The following is a 27,560-nucleotide window of genomic DNA, read 5'->3' as shown; positions in this document are numbered from 1 at the left end:
GTTTTCTGCAAAAGATATCCAGCCCAATTGTGCATCTCTCCCTGCTCCCTTTGTTGGGGATTCTAAAGGTATCCAGAAATTGGGGTTTCTGCGATTGACGTTGTTTTTTGTACAGGAAGGTGTTATTTCTATCTTAAAAATGCATCAACAAAAAGTTTGCTGTGGTTCGATAGTCTTCCTCCTAGCATTCATAAAGGAGTTGTAAAAAGAAATCTATTTTAGCTCAAAAGTATTTGCAATTTTCCAAGTGGTGGTCCTTCAGTCAGTCAAAAAAGGTAATTAGGACAAAGTTGTCCATAAAACAATTATGCAACCAGATAATTAACTACACATTTAAAAAAAACACATACAATACTGTCATGGCTTATTAAAACCTCTAAATAGTTCATATTAATAAAAAGATTTAAATTGACATCCCTTGTTAGTCATATACTTTTAAGAACAATGGTTTACAACTTCTAACGTACATCCAGTAATAGTTAACAATCAAATATTTCATTTTATTGTGATAGCAGATAAATTGCCACAGCTTGCAGCCTAGCTTTATTTGACTAATTGGACTGCCTAATTCCCACTAGTAAGAGAGAACAATTCTGCTAAAGAGTGGGCCTTAGTATATGATACAGAGGGAGCCTGCAAATGAAGCAATCCATAAGAGATTATTCACAACGGCCACCCAATGCTCTTCAGGAATAATACAGTTTAATAATATAGAATTCACTGAAGTACAGTCGTTTTGCAGGCACAAACATTTACTTAAATCCCAATGATTAATAACCTTATTCATGACTTATCAATTTTTATTATTCTACTTTCGCTTTTTTCTAATGACGTTTTTTTCTTTTTCTTAAACCTGCTCAGAGATGCAGTGCAACTCTGGTCTTGATTAAGGAGCCTTTTGCATTTTACAAACTGTATGTTTTAAGAATTGAGAAGACTCATCAAACCATTCAGAATTACTCTTGCCCTCAGTTTTACTTCCCAGTTTCCTCCTAGTTGACAGATTTGTCTGTAAGTATCAACCCTCTTTTTAATTGTATTTTTGTAAAACCCCATCTTGTTAACCAAGCCTACACAGATAATCCCACTTGAACAGAAGGACCTCTCTTACTGGCTGCTCTATTTTTATGTTTATAGTTACATATAGAGGCCACTGATCACTACTACCCACTTGTAATAAGAAACAATTATTAAAATTTGGCAATCAAATCCCAAAACAATATATAATCATTGGAACAAGACTGTGTACAAGTCCTAGAAGTCTGGCCTGCAGGACTTTTCATCTCGCTGTGTCCTTTTAGACAAACTTAACCATTATTGGCTAGTCATTTCAATAGATGATCAGCTTCTTTTGAAGGATGGTGAATTGGGAAGTCTGCTATTGAAACATTACATGCTTCCTTGCCAGATTAGATATTGTATTAGCAGTTATGGAAGGGGTTGGTTCAGCTTCATATTGAATTCGCCAGCACAAATCATAAGACGAGCATTAGAGTACAGAGTTGTAAACTTAATAAGACCTTCCTCCACATATAGTATTGAATATACTTAACAAGGATTATTGATGCACATATACATTGATTAATGCCAGCATTGATTCTTCACTGACCCAGCACTGTTTGAGTCTGACAACCTCTGGAATTCTTTTTTTTTAAATTTCAAAACTTTTATCTTGAGAGTTAGGCAAATAATTAAATATAGTGGATGGGGCATATCGGAATCCCTCCTTGGTTAGAAAATATGTAGAAGCAGTACAGGTACCATAGTAATTTGAACCATTTAGAGACTACAATGTATGATAAAAATACATAAATTCTGTTCATCACAGGTAAGCTGTACTCAGTGTGTTAAAGGAGGGGAACTGAAGAGGAAGCAAAATAGAAAGTAAAAAGATAGTGAACAAAGAGTGCAGCATAGTATGGAGAGAGAGCAGCTTCTAGAATTATTTGAAGTGATCTGTCAGTTTCACAGTCTGTGCATGTTTAGTTACAGGTTATTAAAGCCTCACTTTCTTTCCTTAAACAAATATTAAAAACATTCGTATTTTCAGTCAAAGGCAGACCAGTTTAAGGCATAAGCCGGGTCTTGTGGCTTAGCAAACTAATGCGTCCATTCTAGGGTCCTGTGTTCGATCTCATAGTCAAAGGTCCAAATCCCGGCGGGTCTATTCAGCCATTCATCCTTCTGAGGTCGAGAAAATGAGTACCATTGTGTTAGGTAACAGTAAACATCTGTTATTCAGCACCAAGATATGCCTGGGTGAGCGTGCGCTTTTCAAATACACATTATGTTACCAGTTGACTGATGTGAGTGATTGGTTTGACTTTCTTAATGCACAAAAAACTTGTGAAGAAAACACTGCCACTTGCAGGCATGTTTAATTTACTTAATGTTTTTACATTAACACAATTTAATAACAACACCAGTGCGTGTTGGATTTAGTTTATGATTGTCACAATACATGTTAGGCTACTGTCTTGGTTGTGGGATTTCATACTAAAACAGATCAGTCTTGTAGCCTTGATCAGTGGTATGTTGTCATAACCCACTTAGTCCTGTTGTATTGAGCACACGTTTCACCACCTGCCAAACAGTACAATAGAAGCAGTCTTTCAGTGGAGGCACTCAGCTTCTGCTCAATCAAAATCTGTACAGTTATACTATCACAAACAAGTAAATAGTTAAAGTTCGCAAAATAATACACAACCCATCCTAAAATGGTTTAACAATGATTCACAAAGTGCAGATCTTCTATTCTGAGGGTTTGTCACAGGGTTGCCAACACCAAAACCCATGCCTATTATGGTGATCTGTGAGACAATAACAAAATACCAACCTACACATTTTAACACCGTGTTATGACAATCGACCCGTAACCACCTATTTGCTTTAATATACTGTTTCTGTTTTCAAAATAAATAAGTCAGGTCTACTGCCTTTGTCATAACTTTTCATAATAAACAAATCAGATCTATAGCTTTAATCAGTGGCTTGTCGGCATAATAAGGTAGGCCATGCTGTGTTTTCAGCATAATCTTTCCTACAAGGCAGAAAGTGCAGTTCTACCACTCTTACAGCGGAAAGCACACAACTTCTTCCCAATCAAAATCTGTAATCAAGGTAGCCAAAATTTGGGTGGAGCTAAAGCCCTTATCTCAAGTGCTTTTTCATATGCAGTCTGGTGAAGATTATGCTGACAAGGCAGATTTAAAAATGGAATACTGAGAGCCTTAATTATAATCTGAAGGGGCAATCAAAGCTGAATGGTCTGTCCTTAGGGGACTGGGTTACATATCCCAAGTCTAATTAACAGAAGCTGATTTTGAGGATTTTTAACCAACCCATACAGATTTTAAATTGTTTTTTTCTTTAATGCCTTTGTCTGCATCTCATCTTTTTTTTAAACTATTGCCTCTTTATAAGCCCACAAGCATTCTAAATTATAGATTCATATGCCTGATCTTTTTTTAAAAAGATTTACCCATGATGCTTTGAATTCTCTAATCTGCAAAAGTAACAGTGTTCTTTGGGATCATCTGCCTAGCAAGCTTAGATTAAATGAGAGTGTTGAGAAGAATCAAAATAGAAGTGTTTTCTTACAGCTAATAGACTTGTTTATTTGGTCAGAGAGAAGCGAAAACTAATGTGGGTGGAAACGTATGCCTCTTTCAGAACTACCAAATTTTTCTTTCTTTTCGAGCAGAATTCTATGCAATCTACCACTTTTTTACTCTACTACAGCCTAATAGTTATGCTAGGCTTGTTGAAAAATGATTTAATGTTGGAAGAGTGAAATTCAACAGTATATTATTTTGTGCTCCTAATAAATATTTAAACATTCACATGCCCAGTTATTATATGATTGGAATTTGATCAAGTGGTGAAATCAGAATTTCCAACATCCATAAACTACAGAGCTTAAAGTGTGTTGCTCCTTTGTGATATTTGATGTATCATATGCACAGTACTGTAACTGAAGAGTTTATTCTTCTTTTCCCACTATGCTTTTACCTTTTGTGACCGAAGTCTAGGAGAGTAAGTGAATTTAATATTCTGATTTAATGTGGTTGCATGTATGTTATCTTAAATAACATTTTAGAGTAAAAGAATGTTGATGTTTGTTACTTGTTGTAAAGCCTAAACATTACAAAAAGTTATTGAAAGTATGCTGATATGTACAGATTTTAACTTTCCTCTAAATGAAATCTAATTACTCAATAATGTTCTGTTGCAAGTCCTCACATAATTTCCTTGTATTATATTTTCATCATTGATGTTTGTTTGGTACCCTTTTTAGTTAAATAACATCTGATACTGAAGGGGAAGGTTAGTTACCCATAATTTCTATTTCATCTTTACCATTGCTACATTTAATTTGTGCTTTTATATGTATATACATCTCATACATTTCATGTTTTACTCCAAAACGTTATTATTTTTACATATGCTATCCCTTCCTTCAATACCACTAGATAATGACATAGACATACCACTACGGAGTTAGCAAAAGCCATGATGCACCAGTAGTCAGTCTTAGATTTCTAGACGGCTGCCTAAACATATTGGCCTAGACATTGCATTTTACCTCTGTAAGCAAAAATGCTCCATAGAATGAAATAGTATTTCTTTATCCTAGACCCCAAGTGCTTCTTTTCTACTGATTAATGTGGAATTACTCTCAACGATCTGAAGTCCCAAGTGCACGTTCAGTAACCCCTCTGGACAGGCATTGGTATTGATAACATTAGTAAGTTTCACCTTGTCCTGCCTCTTTTCTGTTTCTCAAGATTGATTACAATCATCTACAGCTCGTTCAAGACCCCACTTATGTATTTCTTTTCTGGCAGTCTGGAGCTTTTTGTACCCACGAATATTCCTATGCCCGTTATCTTCTGTGTGCTTATTCCGAGGCTTCTGCTAATACTTCAGGCAACAAGATTCAAATGACATTGGTTCTGTGATGCTCAGTTTTGCTTGCTGATACTCAATGCTTTCAGAAGCTGAAGGTTGACCAACCCCTGCAGAGAATCTAAAGGTGTGATTATCTAATAGCAACGTTTCCAAATAATTGACTGAACAGTTAGATGGACATCTGTCATCCTAATAAGGGCCAGGACTTAGTCACATGGAACAAAAGTTAACTAAATATCACTGGTGCTACTGATTTCTTCTTTCTGGACAGGTCCTTTAAACCAATTTTTTTTTTTAAACTCTGGACACTTTTTTCCCCGCTAACCAGTGTTTTAAGTGGTTGTGCTCGCTCCCTAAAACATGTTAAAATTGTCCTATACTTAATTGGCATCTTTAATTTGCTTGTCAGATCATATAATATTTTATTGTTTCAATTATTAAAAACCATATACGAAATGTGAAACATCACAAAAAAGCAAAAGACATGAAGTTAAATATCGACAGCCCACCCAAGTTTAAAAATGTTAAAAGAAAGCATAAAAAAATGATTCCTTTTGTTCTAATTGTCCTCATGTTTAAATAATCACAAGTTTACCTTTCCCACCCCCTCATAAAAATGTCGTTACCTGTCCCACATGCTTTTGTGAAGTGCACCAAAAACAGAATAAAATTGCCTCGGGTTGTTCTCATTGATTCCATATTAAAAGACTGTTTCAATAGATTCTTACGAATGTCCATTAACTCAGGATATATACAGCTTATGTGTTCCAGTGTTTTCCTCTCAGAGTTAATATGAAGGGATTTTCTATTGTGCACCAACTGATTAAAAGGTAAATAGAGCAGTATGAAACATAACAATAATGTTATAGCCTTCATGGTAAAGTTAAAATCGAAGTATGGCTGTCACTTAGCCGAATAAGACTCCATAATATACAGAGTTTTATATATAGATGCCCTCTCGATGTCTAAGTGGCAACTGGTTCTTTTTATTTCTTGTTTTGACAATAACTTCAGAGTGCTTTGGTCATTTTGAGCAATTTGTTTATGGATAGCAGATTATGCTTGGTCAGGTAATCCTTACCGCGAGGCTCTGCGACTGATGCTTCAATGTGTGTTTTTGACAATTCTCTGTTAATATCAAATCTTATGGTGTTATTAACCGCTCCTTAACAGTATATGCATTAGTTGATGCATTTAACTGTAATCCAGACTGTAGTCGACATTAGACTTTGTGGAGTAGCTTTTTGTAGTTTAAATATCTTCCTTATACCGCCCATAAATGCAGTTTCTGCTCTCCTTATGGTTTCTGGAGGTCAGCAAGCTGCTCCATATGTACAAACTAGAAGCAGCTTGGCGTTAGTCACTGTTACCGTAGTGCAGATGGCATTCCCTCCATATTTTATTGCAAAGCTTTTTATCTCTCCAGAGACAACAGCCAGTTTCTGTCGCAGGTATTCCACGTGGGCATTCCAATTTAATTTGTTGAATCTCATCCTGAGGTATAAATAAGTAGATTCCTTCTCAATTTCATCCGGACCAGAAAACCAGGTGTATTGGGGCGAGGGGGAGTTTTAACAACCGAAGGACATAACTTTTCTTTTGTTGATGTTAATCTGGAGGTCATTAGCCAAGTTGTAGATGTTTAGACTGGTCAATTGTTTTGGGAGGCCAAGCAGTGAAGTTGATAAAATGATTAAGTTGTCGACATAAGGCAGGAAATCTATTTTGGTGTTTGCTAGTTTAGGGGAATCACCCCTGTTCGAGGCATATGAGCTGCAGATCGTACACTTTGCATTAGATCGCCACCTGGTGTTGGACTCGGATGATTGCAGGTTGTTGTCTTCTTGGAGAAGTCTTTGTAGTCACGATATAGGTGACTCCTCCCTTGGACAATACTGCGCATGGGCATCGGCTCCATCCTTAAACTGTTTTTTTCCGCCACTGGGTTCGGATGAAAGTTTCGCTGCTCCGGCTAGAAAGACTTTTCCAGCAACTTCGAAGCGCAAAAACTTCCTACAACTAATATCGACATCGAATATAATACTTTTGCCGCCATCAGCTCCATTCAGATTCATCGACGCGGGCCGTTGGGCCTATCGACGCCGTGCAGCCTACACCTCATCGGCAGAACTCCGTTCAAAAGATGCCCGGTATGTCGAGCAAAATTCCCACATAGCGATCATCACGAGGTCTGTCACCAGATCACGACGCGTCGACCTCCACAGCTTGTGCATCCTTCCGATCAAAGAAGACCATCCGGGATCGGAGGGCCCGTCGACACAAGATGAGGAGATCAACCCCTGCACCGGAGAATATCTTCGATGACGAGGTTCCGCTCGTTCCAGAAGAGGATTCGCCTGATCTCCAGATCATATCAGAGGCAGAAGACTCAGCTGACTCGATTCCATCTCGTCAACCCGTGAGTACTCCTGCCCCTGCACCACATACACTGCCCAAGCCGAAGGCAAAGGTCAGCACTCCGCCCAAGGGGCCCAGTCAACACCGAATACTTCCTCCTAAAGCCCCGCCGTCGAGCCCGGCACCGAGGAAAACAAACACGCCTTCAGGTGCTTCGGCACCGAGCAAACTGCACGTGCCGATTCCACCACCTCCATCCGCACCGAAGCCCAAAGATCCTTCGACACCGAGGCCGAAGGACTTTTCGGCGCCGAAACCTAAAGATCCTTCGGCACCGAAACCTAAAGAGGTACCGACACCAAAAACTGTACCTGTGCCGGCACCGAAAGAAGCTCCGACTCCAAAACCTAGAGAAGGGAAGCCAAAGTCCGACGCCACAAAACCGACGAGACCAGCTTCCACTGCGAAAACTCCCGCTTCAGTGCCAAAACCCACAAGGCCTGATTCCAAGGTTCCTAAGTCCTCGAACATGCCTACCAAGCCAAAAACAACACCTTCGGCACCGAGAACTTTGCCACAGGAAGCTGTAACACCTCCCAAGGCAAAACACCCAAAACAACCTCTATCTAAATCGAAAAGATCGACGCCGAAGAAGGTTGTGGAGGAAGAACAACTGTTTAAATCAGATCCTAAACAAAAGAAGATCTATATAAACCCACAGACTGGACATGTAGGTGCTATACCTCATAAAAAAAGACCAGCAGAAACACCACTAACACCTGTGGTTCCTGCCAAAAAGAAGGACTGTGCAACTTCTCCTATGCACCCTCCCTCGCCTGCACCTTCTTCCTCTCCTGTCCCTCCTTACATATCACCTCAAATCTCTCCTGTCCTTTCTCCTGCATCATCACATTCACATCACACTGATGATGAGTATGATTTAGGTGGTGGAGAGGGTCCACAGGAACCACATGCATACCCAGACCCAGATGCATATCCTATAGACGAAGATATCTATAAGTGTCCACCACACAATGTGCCTGACATTCCTGATCCACAGTCATACCCGACAAAACCTTCCCCTCCAGAAGATAGCATTGGCTTTAATCACCTCTTAAACAGAGCTGCTATCTACCACAACGTCACAATGCATTCTGATGACATTGAGGAAGATTTTCTACTAGATACATTTGAGCCATAACACAGATCTACTCAAATTCTCCCCATGATTAAAGGAGTCATTAAGCATGCTGCGGAAATATTTAAAGACCCAGTACGCACTTGGGTATTAAATCCAAGAATAGAAAAGAAATATAGGCCTGCACCCTCTGATCCAACCTATATTAGAGGACATCCGCCATTAGACTCTTTAGTAGTGTCCAATGCAAGGAAAAGAGCGAATTCCCAGACTTCTGGGGAAACGCCCCCACCTGACAAAGAATACAAAGTTATTGATGCGTCAGGTAAAAGAATAGCGGCAAAAGCTACAAATATATGGCGCATAGCAAATACGCAATCCCTTCTCTCACGCTATGACAGAGCTCATTACGATCAATTAGAGACACTACTACAACATCTCCCAGATCGGTATAAAGATCAGGCAACAGAGCTCATACAAGAAGGCTAATTCATTTCAAATGCTTCAATAAAATGTGCATTAGATGTCGCAGACACAGCATCTAGAGCTGTAAATACTAGTGTCATACTCGGAAGACATGGGTGGTTGCGCATTTCCGGGTTTAAACAAGAGGTGCAAACCACAATTTTAAACCAGCCTTTTAATCAAAACCAATTATTTGCGCCCAGAAGTAGACACTACACTGGAGAAAATGAAAAAAGACACAGACACTGCAAAGTCTATGGGGGCTTTACAGTCCACACAGGCTAGAGGTTCTTTTCGTTGCTCCTTTTATAGAGGAGGCTCCAAACAAATTGGAGCAGATACCACAGCATCTTTCAAGACACAAGCACAAACATCCTCTAACAAAGGGTATTTTAGAGGAGGATACAGAGGCAATAATAACAAGGGGATAGGTCGCGGTAACAACAACAATCGCTCCTCTTCCACACCTAAACAGTGACTTCCCTCTGCTTCCCCAACAGCATTCCACTCCTGTAGGGGGCAGATTAACACAGTTCCTGCCTGTCTGGAACTCCATCACAACAGACAGGTGGGTGAGACAGATTATCCAGCATGGCTACTGCCTAGAACTCACAGCGACCCTCTCAAACATACCACCCAGGCAGCGTCCTATGTCTACCGATCACCTAACTCTGCTTCAACAGGAAGTTATAGCACTGCTACAAAAAGATGCTATTCAACTAGTTCCGTTAGAAGAACAAGGAACAGGGGTTTACTCGCTGTATTTTCTAATTCCCAAAAAGGACGGGACACTGAGGCCAATTCTCGACCTCAGGCCCCTCAACTATTACATACAATCAGATCACTTTCATATGATCACTCTGCAACAAGTGCTCCCACTACTGCAACAAGGCGATTTCCTTTCAACACTAGACCTAAAGGACGCCTATTTTCACATTCCAATACATCCTGCTCACAGGAAGTACCTAAGATGTATAATACAAGGGCAACACTATCAGTTCGAAGTCCTTCCATTTGGTGTCATAACAGCACCACGGGTGTTCACAAAGTGCTTAGCAGTAGTAGCAGCACATCTCAGAAGACAACAGATACATGTCTTCTTTTATCTCGACGATTGGCTCATAAAAGCCAAATCATTCCACCAATGTGTACAACGTACACATCAGACAATTCAAACGTTGTACAACTTAGGGTTCACAATCAACTACACAAAGTCGCACCTAGAGCCTTCGCACGTGCATCAGTATCTAGGAGCTACCATAAACACATCTACAGCTCTAGCGTATCCCAGTCCAGCCAGAATACAGAGCATTCAAGCCTTAGTCTCCACCTTTCAACACCAACAGTCTCTCCAAGCCATAGTGTTCATGAGACTAATTGGCATGATGGCATCTTGCATCTTCATAGTACCGCATTCAAGACTGCAAATGCGTCCATTACAAGAATGTTTAGCACAACAATGGAATCAGGCTCAAGGTCAGCTCACAGACCTGGTGTTGGTAGACAGCCGTACGCATCGCTCTCTGCAATGGTGGAACACCAAGAACTTAACAAGAGGACGGCCGTTCCTCGAGCCTGTTCCACAAATAGTGCTCACAACAGACGCATCCCTCACAGGATGGGGAGCCCATCTCTTACACCATACTACTCAAGGCCAATGGAACAACCAACACAAACTGTTCCATATCAACCATCTAGAGCTGCTAGAAATATTCTTAGCACTCAAGACTTTTCAACTTCCAAGTACAGAGCAAAGCGGTCTTAATCCGGACGGACAATATGACCGCATTGTACTATATACAAAAACAGGGAGGGACACACTCTCTACAACTGTCCCAGCTCGCACAATGGGCTATTCCTCAAAACATAAATCTGTTAGTGGAACACCTTCCAGGAGTTCACAATCAGATAGCGGATCTGTTAAGTCGGCAGTCACAACAGATTCACGAATGGGAACTATATCCACAAGTGCTTCAACCATTCTTCCAACAGTGAGGGCATCCACACATAGACCTGTTTTCCACCCACGAAAATGCAAAATGCCCAACCTTCGCCGCCAGGTTCCCACACCCACTGTCCAAAGGCAATGCAATATGGATGAACTGGTCAGGCAAATTTGCGTACGCTTTTCCGCCTCTCCTCCTCATTCCACTAGTAGTCTCAAGCTCATACTGGTAGCTCCCACATGGGCACGCCAACCGTGGTTAACCACACTACTAGACCTCTCTCTGGTTCCACATCAAAAGTTACAGCTCACACCCTCGCTGTTAACACAGAACCATGGCGAAATCAGACACCCAGACCAACTAAATTTGGGGATCTGGCTCCTGAAGTCTTAGAGTTTGGTTATCTAAAACTACCACCAGACTGTATGAACATCATTAAACAGGCTAGGAGACCCACTACTAGAGCGTGTTATGCCGCTAAATGGAAAAGATTTGCAATATATTACAACAATAATGACATTGATCCACTGGATGCTTCCATCCAAAATATCATCTGTTACCCTTTACATCTACAAAGATCTAATTTGGCATACTCTTCCATACACCTACATCTTGCAGCAATTGCAGCCTATTTACAAAACAGACAGCACCTATCTCTTTTTAGAGTACCTGCAATAAAAGCATTTATGGAAGGATTAAAAAGAATAATCCCACCAAGGTTGCCACCTTCTCCAGTATGGAACCTCAATATTGTCCTTACAAGACTCATGGGACCCCCTTTTGAGCCTCTACATAAATGTGAACTGCAGTTTCTAACATGGAAAACTGCTTTCCTTGTTGCCATCACCTCTCTCAGAAGAGTGAGTGAAATAAAAGCATTCACTATACAAGAACCATTTTTTCAAATATATCCTAATAAAGTGGTTCTCAGGTCTAATCCAAAATTTCTTTCAAAGGTTATCACTCCTTTTCACCTGAACCAATCTGTAGAGTTACTACCTGTGTTTTTCCAAAACCCAGACTCTGCAGCAGAAAGGGCCTTACACACATTAGATGTTAAAAGAGCTCTGCTATACTACATAGATAGAACAAAATCCTTTAGAAAGACAAAACAATTGTTTGTATCTTTCTCTCCTCCACACAAAGGCAACCCTATCTCTAAAGCTGGGATTGCCAGGTGGATTGTAAAGTGTATACAAATATGCTATCAAAAAGCTAAACGTACACTAACAGTTCCTCCTAGAGCACATTCCACTCGCAAAGTAGGAGCCTCTATGGCTTTCTTTGGAAATATACCATTAGAGGACATATGCAAGGCAGCAACATGGTCTACACCACACACCTTCACTAAACACTATTGTGTTGATGTGCAAGCCAAGCAGCAAGCTGCAGTAGGCCAAGCTGTCCTCAGAACACTATTTCAAACTACTGCAACGGATACAAGCGACCACCGCTAAGGGAGACACTGCTGCACAATCGATGCAAAATGTACGATCTGCAGCTCATATGCCTCGAACGGAAAATGCTATTTACCAGTATGCATCTGTGCTGGCATGTAGAGCTGCAGAGTCGTACACGCCCTCCCGCCTCCCCGGGACTTGTATTCGTTCCAGTTCTCATCTTACTTAGATGCACACGCATGGACATCCTATTTTTCTCTTCACTTATACTAACTCCATCATTTCCCATCATGGCGAAAAACAATGTAAGGATGGAGCCGATGCCCATGAGCAGTATTGTCCAAGGGAGGAGCCACCTATATCGTGATTACAAAGACTTCTCCAAGAAGACAACAACCTGCAATCATCCGAGCCCAACACCAGGTGGCGATCTAATGCAAAGTGTACGACTCTGCAGCTCTACATGCCAAGAACAGATGCATACTGGTAAGTAGCATTTTCCTTCTTGCTGCAGCGCCTCTGCAAGAGCTCATATATATAAATTAAACAGCAGCGGGCTAGAGTGCATGTTTGTTTTTTAGCCATTATAAGTGTGGCTGTTTGGTCACATTCCTCTAACGTGGGAAAGTTTCACTCTCAGCCACTATAGAGATCAATTATAAGTTTTAGCAGTCCATTCTCAATCCTCCACAAATCCATTTTAGCCCATAGTTTAGCTCTTTTTACTCCATCAAAGCAGTTGAGAAGTAGATGAAACATGCAAACCAGTTGTTACCTTTAACTCTTACTGCTCTCTGAGCAAAAATAGCAAGTGCCATAATGTTATCAGTGGTGGAAAAATTTCTTCGGAATCCTTATTGATGGAAAGTTAATCTCCTGGCTGCATCATCCATTTTTGAAGGAAAGTGAATAAATGCTTAGTTCAGATTTTCCCTTGTACACCAAGCATAGCCATCAGCTTGTAGCTCTGTGGAGAATGTGTAGGGCCTTCCTTCCTTAGTGCAACACTAAGTTAATTATAGTAGACACCAGTACACTCCAGGCTGCTGAATCTCACTTCATCACTGCCATGGACTGATCGTTTGGGCCAGGATCTTTTGAGTTGTTACATTCGCTAATAAGCCGTTTGGTCTCCTGGGATGAAATGACGTAGCTGGCTCGCCCTCTGCCTTTGTCACTGGGTAATGTATTTGATGTTGGTCCTCCATAGAACATTGCCAAGTGTTATTTCCAGACCTTATGTGAAATGTGATAGTCTCCCCCTATTCTGATTGTTTTGGTTCCCTACCAGCCCCTAGAACTTCCTTGTATTTGTTGTATGGAATGCGTCTCACAGTTCAATCCATAGATGAGCTTGTTGTTCTCTCTTCATATTATAGATCTGCCATCGTTTTACCTGTTTTATGGCGTGTGAGTTATCTGGGGTAGAGGCCATCTTGCATTGGCATCTTAGTTGTCTTCTTGCCATTTTATTTTAGCTTTAAGGATTTTTGTCGAGTACTGCTGTAGCTGGTTCTTTGGGGGTAGAAGGGCTTTGAGATTATGCTAGAAAGTCAAATAATTCTCTTCGAAGAGTATTACACTTCTGGATGTCTGGTACTTGTGTGTCTGTCACCGATATTGCTTCTTTCATGGTATCCGTACAAAATGGTTGATGCCAAGTTATACAAGGAAGAGAACCATACAATCTTTTTCCCGGCTTTTACTGTTTGTTCACCCGCTACTTTTTTTATCCCAGGTGAACTCTCCATTATTTTTGTTTATTGCTGTATGCTGTGGATTCTGGTCGCTTTCATGTCTCAGTAAAATATGAAAGTGTTTCATCTTCTGAAAATCTGCTAATTGCATGAATATATAATTAATTGTTGACTTTAACCCCCTCTTACTGAAGGTAGCTTGAGCCGGTTGATCCTTCACAAATCTCCCATTAAGGGGACAAAGCCCAATTTCCAATAAGGTGGAACAAATTAACTTTGCTGAATGTTTCTTTTTGATTCTACTGAAAATTTAATCAGGATCTTAAAAAGTATGATCGGGGCAAAGTTGTCTCTGGCATCCTCTTAATAATGTGTTATTAAAGTCACCAGTTAATAGCAGCGAACCTGTCTTGTGTTTTGGTGGATCTTAGTAAGGGTACCCGTCAGGTGATTGATTTCATTCGAAGAGGCAGCACCAGGTCCTTCTTGGTACTCTTTCTTAAACTTTTCAAGTATAAATCTTCCATGGCCTAGATTGTTCTTGCACCCAGCTTGTTCTTGTACAAGCAGTTAAAGACTCACACAGTTGGAAAGTATCCCACAAGACCATCATCGTATCTGAGGACCATCAGTGTTGCTTTTCTATTGTATACTTATAACCACAGGTTCCTCGCCTTGTGAAAACTCCCCATGGTTGAGACTGGATCCAGAAACGTTTCAAGCAGTACTCCTGCATGCGCTAGGTGGCATTGTGCCGCCTCTTGTTAACATTGGTCCACTACAGAAGTGGCAAACGGAGATACATTTAGGCACCACCCATGCACACTTGCGTCACTTCCATTCTTTCTGCGATTCCAGGCTTGGATTCGTAGCAAAGTTTTGACTTCCTAAAAACATTTTTTCACAAATATTTTGTTTAAAATCAGTGTGCATGGGATGTCACTCCCTAAAACTACACCGTTTAAGTCTTGTAGATGTCTGTGACAGATCCCCACGAAGTATGCCTTCGGTGCTTGGGTGTAGGAACACAACTCCAGGGCCCGGGATGACTGCACCCAGATGAATCTGTGGACCATACGGGACTGCTAGGCAAAGCCTTATGTTGCCAAATACCGAAGGACTCAAAGTTGTGATTGGTCAAAGTCAAAAGGAAGGTCCCACTCCCAGAGTTGTTCCTGCTGCAGATCTTAGTCATGGTCAAAGTCACTGGATAAGTCCAAAAAGATGCACAAGAAATCCAAGTGGGACTCTGGCCCCTTTGCACCACTCATTAAAATCCAGAGAAGGCACTAGGTGTCAACATGCCTCTCAGTCTTGCTCCCGATCAACCTCGGAGCCAGTTCCAAGTGTGGATCTGATACATCCTGAATTTCCAGGCCCATCGGCAATGCCACCCCAGGTTGAGGCTTTCTGTAAAGGCATGCTGTGGCCTTTTGGCTTTTTACTGGTTCCCTCCGGTGTGAGAGGGACTCCAGTTGGACATCTGCCGTCGAGTTTTCCTTGGGTGCTAGGTGGACCCTTCAAACCACATTCTGCACCAGCTCCAGTCCTGACTTCGGTTCTGGCTTCATGCCTTATGCAGGTCCCTTCTGCATTGTTTGCACTGGAGGAGGAAGGCTGGCCAATCACACGCTCCGATTCACAGCCAAACTCATCTCGATCACAATCAAAGCTGCATCCCAATCCCACTGGGGCACAGTTTTCTGGCAGCCGATCAGATTCTGACACACTGCCCTCACCACGCAGCAAGACCCAAGAACTCCACAATATTTTTGGTATGGAATCGGACAACAATTTTAGTGATTCTGAAGAGTTTAGACATGCCCATGCCTCCTTAATAGACATGCAGTTTAATAACTCCTGCCTTTTTGTCGAGAAAGCAGGAACAGTTTAAAAATAGCAGGGCTACAGCACGTTCCCAGGGTCTTTCTTCCCCAGTTTGACAATGTCGCCAACAATTTGGCTGCCTCTGTACCGTCAATGCTAAGCCACACTACTGATCCTGCAGGTCCCCCAGCTTTTTCTTGGCTGAGACTGTGTTTCACAGAGGCAACGCCAAAGACATCATGGGAATGTGCAGCTGATGCCCTAACTCCCTGCTGCCACAGCTCAAAATCCACTTCAAAGGATCCACTATTTCCTTTAAGGATGGCAAACAGTTACTTCGGACAAGTGGGTCCTTCACACTTATACCTAGAAGCCATGTCCCTCTGTTTATTTCCACCCCACTGTACCTTCCACCACCAGGGAGGCTGACCGAGGACCACACACCAATCTTTCTAAAGAAAAGGCAAGCTCCTTTGGCCAAAGGGGCCATAAAGAGGTTCCCTGCATCAGAGGTAGGAACTGCATGTTACTCTCATTATTTAATTCGCCCTCTCAATGCCTTCTTGTGAAAGCACAAATTCAAGATACTTATTCTAGCACAGTTCCTTTCTGCCCTGGACCCAGGTGACTGGATGTTAGTGTCTGTTATGCAGGACGTTTATTTCCACATACCCGCTATGCGGGCCCCGGGTGCTATTTGTGGGTTCATAGTGAGCCACGAGCATTTTCAGTTTGGGTTGTTCCCCTTTAGCATCACCAGTCTTCCCCCTACCTCAACGATTGGTAGTTGGAGGCAGGCTTGTCCTAGGCAGTTGAAGACAACTGCCACGTGACAGCAAAACTTCTAAGACCATTGGCTTTCACAGTTATTGTGAACTCTTGTCACACCTGCCTGCTTTGCAAATACGCCCATTCATCAGAGCCATTCTGGACACTGTATGGTTTTGTGCCTTTCCCCCGGAGTGCAAAGATCAGAACATTGAGGCTATGATTATGGGGTTTCCGCCTCTGTCCTAAATCTCAGGATGATGCGGAGGCTGATGAGATTGCTGACATGTATTCTGTTGGTAAACCATGCCAGATGGCATATGCTGGCTTTGCAATGGGATCTGAAGTCCCAATGGTCTCAATACCAGGGCCATCTGTTGTATTGTGTTCGAGGCATGTGGGCTTCTGAATTCATATCTGTGCATAGACCGCCGCCTAGTGTTGGGTCCGGATGATTGCACATTGTTGTCCTGGAAGAGTCTTCGAAGTATCACGAGATAGGTGGCTCCTCCCTCGGACTACAGTGCGCATGGGCATCCTCTCCATCACCAGATTGTTTTTCTCTGCCATTGGGTTCGGATGTACTTTCCTACTCTCCAAGTTCGGAATCAAGAAAAACTTTTCGAAAGGCCAAAAGTCCTTCGGATCCGTCGGTATTGTTCAGCGCTCGGTACCGATACACTTTTTGAACGTTCGTTGCACTACAGTCGTCGAATCGGGCCGTGAGGCCTTCTCGACACCACGTGAACCGACCGTCGATGGAACGAAGTCCATTCAAGTACTGCCCGCAGTGCAACTGGAAGTTCCCGCACACAGACAAGCATCCAGTGTGCAACAAATGCCTATCTCCAGACCACAATGAATATAGTTGCTTAGCCTGTGCCCAGTTCTGATAAAAAAAAAAACTATCTGGAATCGACGGGCGGCGAGGCAAGAAATGCAAAGGTCGGCGCCAGCACCCGAGAACATCTTCGACGGTGACGGTGATCTAGCAAGCGCCGAGGACTCGGGTCAAGACGATCAACAATACTCAGAGCACCACTCCGAATATTACCTCGAGGAAGGAGAACTAACCGTCGATCTCGAGGAATATGATCAAGACATCGTATCGGTCGAAGACGACTCCGATGACGACGAGGGGCGTACCGTGAGTACACCGCCCTATATAGACACTACACCAATATCAGAGACTCAGGTCGAGGCATCGCCAGCAGGCCTTAGCCGAGATCAACAAACTCGTTCTACAGCCCCGCCATACGTCCGGCTAAGAACACACAAAAAGAGCCCTCTGAGACACGATATACGACACCGGTTCAATCGAAACCGAAACTCGGCGACAATACTGTCTTCGGACCGAATTACGTCGAACCGAAGGTGACTAAGCCGAAGGGCGTCGACCCGAAGGCCACAGTACCGATACAACCTTCGAAGCCAAAGACCATCGAGTCGACATCGAAGACCAAAGCTGTCGAGTCGAAGTCGAAAGCCGTCGAGTCAACCTCGAGGCCGAAACACGTCGAATCGACACAAAAACAAAAGCACGTCGATTCGACCCCCAGGAAGCACGTCGAATCCAGCAAACCAGCCTCAGGTATCGACAAGGGGAAAAAAACGGTAGACGAAAGCACGAGGCCTGCGCCCAAGACTACCGTCGAGCCGAAACCGAAACCGAAGGTGGACCAAAGTAAATCGGTCGAGCCGAAGCGCATCGAGCCGAAAAAGGGCATCGACCCAAAACCGCAGGCTCCAAAAACACCTAAAGACACTGTCGAACCGACAAAACAGCTTGGTCCGAAAAAGGTGGTGAAGCCAGCCAAAGACGTTGAACTGACAAAACCTGTCGAAAAACATCATAAACCAGTCCAACCACCAAAAGCGGTCGAAACAGCAAAAGGCGTCGACCCGAAAAAGGACAAACCAAAGGCTACAGCACCAAAACCAAGGACTGTGGAAGAGGAACTTATTCATCCAGATCCCTCCACAGAAGACCAGTCAAAACGGTTTATTGACCCAAACGCTGGTAAAGTGACTGTGTACACCAAAAAGAAAAGACCTCGGCCAACTGAAGACTTTTCTACAATTCCCCTAAAGAACAAGAGAGACTGTGCTACCTCTCCTATATTCTTTGCACCTATCAGTCCAGCTATGCCTCACCTGCACGCTCGGACTACAACCCAGACGAAGATCAGGACGCAGATGTAGGGCTTGGTTATCCACAAAACCCACTTGCAGACCCTCACTCACAGCCATGGGGTGGGGGAGGGGAACCAGACACTGAGGGGATTCTGCCCATTACAGACCCTGCAGTATACCCCACTAAGCCTTCTCCCACAGAAGACACAGTAGCCTTTAATTCACTACTGGATAGAGCAGCAACCTACCATAATGTAGATATGCACTCTGATGCTATTGAGGAAGACTTCCTCTTCGATACATTAACAACATCTGAGAGACATGTTAAAACACTCCCAATGCTAAAAGGCGTATTAAAACACTCAAGTGACATTTTTAAGGACACTGCTAGAGCACGGGTCATAAACCCTAGGATTGAAAAAAAGTATAGGGCTGCTCCTATAGACCCTACATATATCAAGGGGCAGCTACCCCTAGACTCCCTAGTGGTATCCAACGCACGTAAGTGTGCCAATTCCCAGACTACTGGAGAGGCTGCTCCTCCAGACAAGGAGTCAAAAATCTTTGAGGCATCAGGCAAGAGAGTAGCAGCTCAAGGAGCAAACTGATGGAGAATAGTTAACACACAGGCCTTGCTGGCCAGATATGACAGGGCGCACTATGTCAGCTTGGAAGACATTCTCCAACACTTACCTGATCCTTACAAACAGCAGGCAGATGAACTCATACAAGAAGGAAAGCTCATCACCATTGCCTCAATTAAATGTGCCCTTGATGCGGCAGACACAGCTGCCAGATCCATCAATACAAGCGTGCTGCTCCGGCGCCACTCATGGCTTCGCATATCGGGCTTTAAAAATGAAGTCCAATCCACAATCCTTAATCAGCCCATCAACCCTGACTTTTTGTTTGGTCCAGCAGTTGACTCAATTCTGGACAAAATGAAAAAAGATGCTGAAACTGCGAAGTCTATGGGAGCTCTCCAGTCCCAACAACACTGGGGCTCCTGTCGTCGCTCCAATTATAGAGGAGGAGCGCGTAATAATACATCACAGCAATCCTCCAACTACAAGAGTAACACACAATCCACATACAACAAAAACACCAACAGGGGTGAATACAGAGGAAACAACACCAAGGGAAGAGGTCGTGGAGGCAATGCAAATAGATCCTCCACTAACACCAAGCAGTGACTTCTTACCACTACCCCCAGACCACATAACATCAGTCGGGGGAAGAATACAACAGTTTCTGCCAGTCTGGTTAAATATCACAACAGACAAGTGGGTCAGGCAAATTATCGAACATGGCTATTGCCTCGAACTCACCTCACCTCCACCCAACATACCACCCGTGCACCGTCCAATGTCACAGGAACATATTACGCTACTACAGCAAGAGGTCATCAGTATGCTGCAAAAGGGGGCCATAGAACCAGTCCCACTACAACATCAGGGAACAGGAGTATACACTCTATACTTCCTGATTCCGAAAAAGGACGGGTCTCTCAGGCCAATATTGGACCTCAGGCCCCTCAACCTGTACATTCTGTCGGAGCATTTCCACATGTTCACTCTCCAGCAAGTCTTACCACTGCTTCGCCAGGGAGACTTCTTAGCAACCTTAGACCTCAAGGACGCATACTTTCATATCCCAATACACCCTGCTCACAGAAAGTATTTAAGGTTCGCCATTCAGGGACAACACTACCAGTTCAAAGTCCTATCATTTGGTGTCACAACAGCTCCAAGAGTGTTCACCAAATGTCTAGCTACAGTGGCAGCACATCTCAGACGGCAACACATCCATGTGTACCCCTATCTGGACGATTGGCTAATACACGCGCCAACAGCCCAGCAATGTGCCAACCACATGTCAAAGACCATACATCTCCTGCACAGTTTAGGATTCTCACTAAACTACCCAAAATCACATCTACAACCCTCCCACGTCCAACAATACCTGGGAGCAACAATAGATACACTGGCAGCAAAAGCATATCCCAACACAGCACAAATCAAGGGAATGCAAACGTTGATACAAAAATTCAGACCCCAACACTCACTACCAGCTCGAGTGTTTATGCAGCTAATAGGCATGATGGCCTCGTGCATATTCATAGTCCCTCATGCCAGACTACATATGCGTCCGCTCCAAGAATGCCTAGCAAGGCAGTGGAGTGAACCAGGCTCACGGGCAATTAAAGGACCTAGTGTTGGTGACCAGTCGGGCATACAACTCTCTGCATTTTTGGAATCCACAAAAACTTTGCAAGGGTCGACTGTTCCAAGAGCCTGTCCCACAAGTAGTGTTAACCGCGGACGCATCCCTCATGGGATGGGGAGCCCATGGCCTACACTACACAGTACAGGGACTCTGGACTGTACAACAAAAAAAGATGCACATCAACCTTCTGGAGTTGATGGCAGTCTTTCAAGCCCTGAAAGCTTTCAAAACACACTTATGCAACAAGGCTGTGTTGATCCGGACGGACAACATGACGGCTATGTATTACATTCAAAAACAAGGAGGGACACACTCACCACAGCTGTCGCACCTAGCTCAAGCAATGTGGAAATAGGCCATTCAGAGGAACATGTTTCTCATGGCAGAACACCTCCCAGGCAAGGACAATCAGGTAGCCGACCTGCTCAGCAGGCACAGCCAAAAGATACAAGAATGGGAAATTCACCCCAAAGTGCTCAAACCATTCTTCCGGAAGTGGGGACACCCGGAAATAGACCTGTTTGCCACAAGCGAAAACGCAAAATGCCAGTACTTTGCCGCCAGGTTCCCACATCCGCAATCGCAGGGGAATGCGATATGGATGAACTGGTCAGGCAAATTTGCGTACGCTTTTCCAGCAGCTCCATTAATACCGCTAGTGGCACGCAAAATGCGCCAACATTCCCTGACACTAATCCTGGTTGTTCCCACATGGGCGAGGCAACCATGGTACACAACGTTCCTAGAACTGTCAGTGGTGCCTCATCAAAGACTGCGACTCACACCCAGTCTTCTAACTCGGAACCATGGCGAAATCCAACACCCAGACCCGCAACAGCTGAACCTAGTGATCTGGCTCCTGAAATCTTAGAGTTTGGATACCTCAACTTGCCTCCAGACTGCGTGAATATTATCAGAGGCAAGAAAACCCACTACCAGAGCATGTTATGCATCAAAGTGGAAACGTTTCGTCATTTACTGTAATAACAATGACATTAACCCACTTGATGCTTCCACTCAAAACATCATTTGCTATCTCTTGCACCTACAACGTTGCAATTAGCCTATTCATCCATCAGGATACATTTAGCTGCGTTAGCAGCATATCTGCAAAACAGGCAACACCTTTCACTATTTAGGGTTCCAGCAATTAAAGCGTTTATGGAAGGACTTAAACGCGTCATTCCTCCAAGACACCCACCTTCACCAGCCTGGAATCTAAACGTTGTTTTAACCAGACTTATGGGACCACCTTTTGAATCACTACACTCATGCGAAATACAGTTTCTTACTTGGAAGGTGGCTTTCCTTATTGCCATTACTTCGCTTCGAAGAGTTAGCGAGCTGCAAGCCCTAACTATTCAAGAGCCATTCATTCAAGTACATGCAAATAGAGTAGTTCTCAGAACAAACCCTAAATTCATGCCAAAGGTGGTATCCCATTTCCATATAAATCAAACTATAGAACTACCAGTGTTCTTTCAGAACCCACAGACAGTAGCTGAAAGGGCCCTGCATACTCTAGATGTAAAAAGAGCTCTGCTATACTATATAAATAGAACTAAGGCATTTCTAAAAACAAAACAGTTGTTTGTTGCTTTCTCACCACAACACAAAGGCAACCCTATTTCAAAGTCAGGTATAGCCAGATGGATCGTTAAGTGCATTCAGATATGCTATTTAAAGGCAAAACGCACCTTAACAGTTCCCCCTAGGACGCATTCCACACGCAAGCTAGGGGCATCCATGGCTTTCCTAGGAAATTTTCCTTTACACGAAATTTCATGGTCAACCACACATACATTTACAAAACACTATTGTGTAGATGTACAAAACACTATTGTGTAGATGTACATTCAAAACAGCAAGCTGCTGTAGGCCAGGCTGTCCTCAAAACTCTCTTCCAGACTGCTGCAGCTGACACAGGTAGCCACCGCTAGGGGAGATACTGCAATACATTCTATGCACAGATATGAATTCAGCAGCCCACATGCCTCGAACGGAATATGCTACTTACCAGTATGCATCTGTTCTTGGCATGTAGGGCTGCTGACATTCATATCGCCCACCCACCTCCCTGGTGCCTGTCGCAGCTGTAGCATTCACTCTTTGCATGGTCATCTCTTACTGTACTATACTCCATCTCTGCCACAATGGCGAAAAACAATCTGGGGATGGAGAGGATGCCCCTGCGCACTGTAGTCCGAGGTAGGAGCCACCTATCTCGTGATACTTCGAAGACTCTTCCAGGACAACAATGTGCAATCATCCGGACCCAACACTAGGCCGCGATCTATGCACAGATATGAATGTCAGCAGCCCTACATGCCAAGAACAGATGCATACTGGTAAGTAGCATATTCCTTACAGATTATGAAGGAGCCTGCAAAAGAGCTGCAGTTGTGCTTATCAGACAGCAATTGGGCCGAATCCCTTTCCTTAACCCACCCACCCACAGTTGGCAGCGGTGACTGGTGTAACAATTCTGGTTCTGGGATAGATGGAAAGAAGCCTTTTGGAGATGCAGGCGATTGGTGTTGAGGACCTTTTTGCCCACCATCAGAGGGAGTTTGGTACAGGTGCTCATAGACAACACCACTGCTACACAACAATCAGGGCATGGTGGGCTCTTGAGTCCTGTGCCAGGGGGCTGTACGCTTTGGGAGTGCCTGGATCGGCCGGGGATTTCCCTGATAGTGAACAACCTGGCGGGATCTTTAAATACCAGAGCGGACCAGATCAGACACCGATGGCTGAGGGATCATGAATGGCCTTTTAATCAGAGGTGTAGCAGTGTGTCCTAAAATAATTGGGATAACTCTGGCTTGATTTGTTTGCCACTGCTGAGAATTTGCAATGTCACCACTTTTGGGTGCTGCAGTTTCCACTTCTGCTGTCTCTGAGATGCATTCTGAATACAGTAGAGCTTGGGTTTCCTGTATGACTTCCTGCCGCTGCCTCTCCTTCCTTAAGTTCTAAAGTAGATCAGGAACGACTGGGCCAAAGTCATCCTAGTTGCACCAGATTGGAAGAGGAGAATGTAGTACCTGGAACTCCTGGGCCTGAGTATATGACCTCTATTAAAAACTACTGCTTCAGAAAATCTTCTGTTGCAACAGCAGTACAGGATCCTGCGCTTGAGCCTACGCACTCTACATCTCCATTCTTGGAGATTGAGCGGCTTCAGTTGACCTTCTTCGACCTTCCCCCTGAGGTCATTGATTCCATCTTGAAGGCAAGGTGTGCTTCCATGACATCAGTGTGTGACAATTTTGGGATTAGTCCGACATCCAACAAGTTGACCCATTGCAAGCTAAATTGCCTTTCATTTTGTTTATTCTGGCCCAGCGAGGACTTGCTGTGGGCACTGTAAATGCTACTTATCCGCTCTTTCATTCTTTTTGAGGCTGCCGGATCAGCCCTCCTTATCTAAGCCACCCGTTGTGATCAAATATTTGAAAGGTTTGTAATATTGATTTACGCCCAAACCCTTTGTAATACTACAGTGGGACTGATGCCAAAGAAACAAGTGTACCACCGCTCTCTGTGCAGGTGGAATCTGTTGCAGCGTTTACCATGCTTTGTTAGGAATCTGCTGTAATGGACCAGCACCATAAGCAAAAGAATATCAAGCTTGGTTTTGATACACAGCACCACCGCTACACTATATTGAGCTATCACGTGACCTCCCAGTGAGTCACATGCTCAAATACACTAGATCCTGGTTTACTTTTTACTGCCTATGACCCTAAGCTGCAAGCAATACTTTCTAGCGTTCTCCTCGTTGTTGCTTCATTGATTTATTTAAGATTTGATCTTAAGGTGACAAGAGATTTGAGTCTATCCCTACACTGATGTTAAAATCCTTGGACAGCTGTTCCTTGATACACTATGGATCCTTCAGTGGTGTTGATGGATGAAATGAATTTCAAGGGCCACAGTGATGCCAGATTTTGTAATAATTGTATCTTCCATTGAAGTGTTGATTTACTCTCTCACATGGCCCAGTCAGTGTTGCTGTAATTGTACTACTGATCACCATCCTAATGCTGATCAGACTTTAGCATTTGGCCCAAGAATAAAATTATGAATGCTCATGTTGTCTGTCCGCTCCAGAAGAGTCCACGCCACAGGCTCCCACCTTGGGTGAGATCACAGTGCTCTCCTGGTAGCTTTGGTAGCAGATTCGTTTGGAATCCAAAAGCACCTGCGATCCATCTGCTTCCATCGCCTCCTCCACCCAGAGGCCACCACCTGTTCGTGATTTTCACCACTTTCCTGTAATTAGAACATAGTACAGGATACATTCATCAAATAAGTTGCACGCAGCCCACTTCAGCTGCACTCTCCCAGGAGTGGGCCACCTCCATACAGCTGATTCCTGCACACATATTCTACCACCTGCTTCATCATCCTTCTCTGACTATATAGGCGTGTTACAAAATGAATATGTGATATTTAGTTGGAATGCCGAGTTAACCTACATCTTGCAACATAAATCTAACCTCTTAAGCCAGAATACCTCTGCACCTATTGCGACCATCAACTCCAGGCTTGGAACTCGTTGTCAATGAAGAGACCCTTGAAAAAATATTAAACAAAAGATGCCTTAAACTAAGCATACAGAGGAGGTGAATGTTTACTGACTTACTGAATCTCTGCTACCAAAGCTACAGGGAGAGCACTAATAAATATGCGCTCCCTCAGGCTATCTTTCTTTGATCATAAATGAAACTCTTAACCAAACAATACGCTAGCCTCAAATCCCATACCTTTCTGAACTAGTCATCTTTACTTCCAACATCACTTTTATCACGAACAGCTATGGCATCAGTCCTAACAGCAAGGACAAGCCTACACTGTATTCCCATTTTGACAATCAGATTAAAATCAAACAGCTGGCAATTAATACTCTGACAAAGAGTCTCAACATTACCCTCCTTTTGATTCTTTGCACCACTGCAGGCCAACAGTGACTCATCACTTAGAACTGATTAACATGTTCCATTAGCACAACCTCCCTGTCCTTATAGTGTCAACACGTCCCATATCGTCATGATCTTCCTGCTTCCCGTTTGCTTTTCCATTTTCAGACACAAAAATTGGCGACAGTAGTTTTTATTTTGCAAATGCATTTACTTTCACATATACTTCTGTACCTGATTGCAGGTATTATTAATCTGTCATAAGGTATCAAGAGGAGAGGGAGGAACAGCAGGGCTAGTTCACTTCCCCTGAAATATATTTATTATCAATTGGAACTAGCCTCAAAGGGCTTAGGGACAGTGTGTTTGTATGGAAGAAAGAATTATTATTTCTTTTGAAAGCCCTCACCCCTGACCTAGTTGGTGGCATGCTGGGCAAATGGTGTGGAGTATTTAAGCCTGAGCACACAGAGGCTGAACATCCACAGAGATCGGTCAAGTAGGTGTTGACGCGGGGACCGAGCTTCACCCAAAAGGCATTTCTAAGCCGACCCCAATGCCGGATACTCATGAAGCTTTGCTCTGATAATCTCGAGTATAAAGCACCCTCTTACCCATATTGTACCTTAGTGAGTGCAACACATAGCGGGTCACTTGCACTCAATTCCTGACCCTACCTTTTTTTAAATCACTACACAAGCACTTCACACATTCATAGGTCCTGAAGAAAGCCAGCTCATTGCCAAGACCTGGCTGAAACATGTTAACCACACAGGGTGTGGGAGACCATAGATAACTCCACAACACATCCATTGCCTTGTTTTTAACACTGTCAAGGGCCCGCTAATAAAATTACCTAGTATAGGAATTGGGACCCGAGGACAGTGTTTAATTCACACTCACACGCTATCACTGCACACTCATTCACCACAAAATCAGCTCCGCTGTGAACAGGCGTTGAAGTACACCCGGGACACATTCGGTGCCACTAGGTGGAGCTCGATGATGAAGCATGCCACCAACTAGGTTGGTGGGTGAGGGCTTTCAAAAGAAATAATATTTCTTACTTCCGTACAAACACACTATCCTTATGCCATTTGAGGCTAGTTCCCATTGATAATACATTATTAATCTGTTATCACCAAAGTCATACATTAAATATCACTGTGGACAATTCATGCATTCTACATTCTGGAGGTGTTGCATTTAGTCTTATTACTTTATTGAATCAAACATAAAGTTGTAGCGTCCAAAACCCCTCAACATATTAAACTTTCAAAAAGTAAGGAATGCTGTTAGAATATGCTCCCATTTGTGGTACCGAATCTCAACCACATGGCACAAGACTTTCTCTCAACCCAAACAGAGAGAAGTAACAAATACACAAAGAAATTCTGGTTATGTCATCTCTGCCATGGTTATGTCAGCTATGCCAAGTCTGTCTTTGGACAGCACAGTTCAGGGCTGTTAAGGTAGCACGGGTTTGTGCTTTCCCCTAGCTCAATAATGTACGATGTGATTTCCTAAGATGTCACTAATTAAGCAAATTATTAACCACTCTTAAGAATGATCAGACTTTCAGAAGTATGGCCTGAGCCGCAAGGAGTAATGTAGCCTGAGATTTGGCATGGGACAATGTTAGACGTCTCAGATTATGCTGTCTTTCTTCCTAACGAATGCTGGTACTTTTATTTCGACTATTCATCATATTAATGGACAAATTAAGGTACTGCAGTTCAAAAAATGAAAGGAGACCAGAGCTCTCG

The 27,560-nt window shown here is 43.4% G+C and overlaps 1 protein-coding gene across 4 annotated transcripts in view; it reads left to right on the top strand.

Annotated features, from left to right (window-relative positions):
* Positions 1-27,560, top strand: part of ASAP2 (ArfGAP with SH3 domain, ankyrin repeat and PH domain 2) — a 1,060,322-nt gene that overhangs the window by 422,878 nt on the left and 609,884 nt on the right. The gene's annotated exons all lie outside the window — the stretch shown is intronic.

This window comes from Lissotriton helveticus, chromosome 6 (assembly GCF_964261635.1).
Source record: "Lissotriton helveticus chromosome 6, aLisHel1.1, whole genome shotgun sequence".
Lineage (NCBI taxonomy): Eukaryota > Metazoa > Chordata > Amphibia > Caudata > Salamandridae > Lissotriton > Lissotriton helveticus.
The sequence above is the reverse complement of the archived record's forward strand: the minus strand, read 5'-3'. Positions and strand labels throughout refer to the sequence as shown.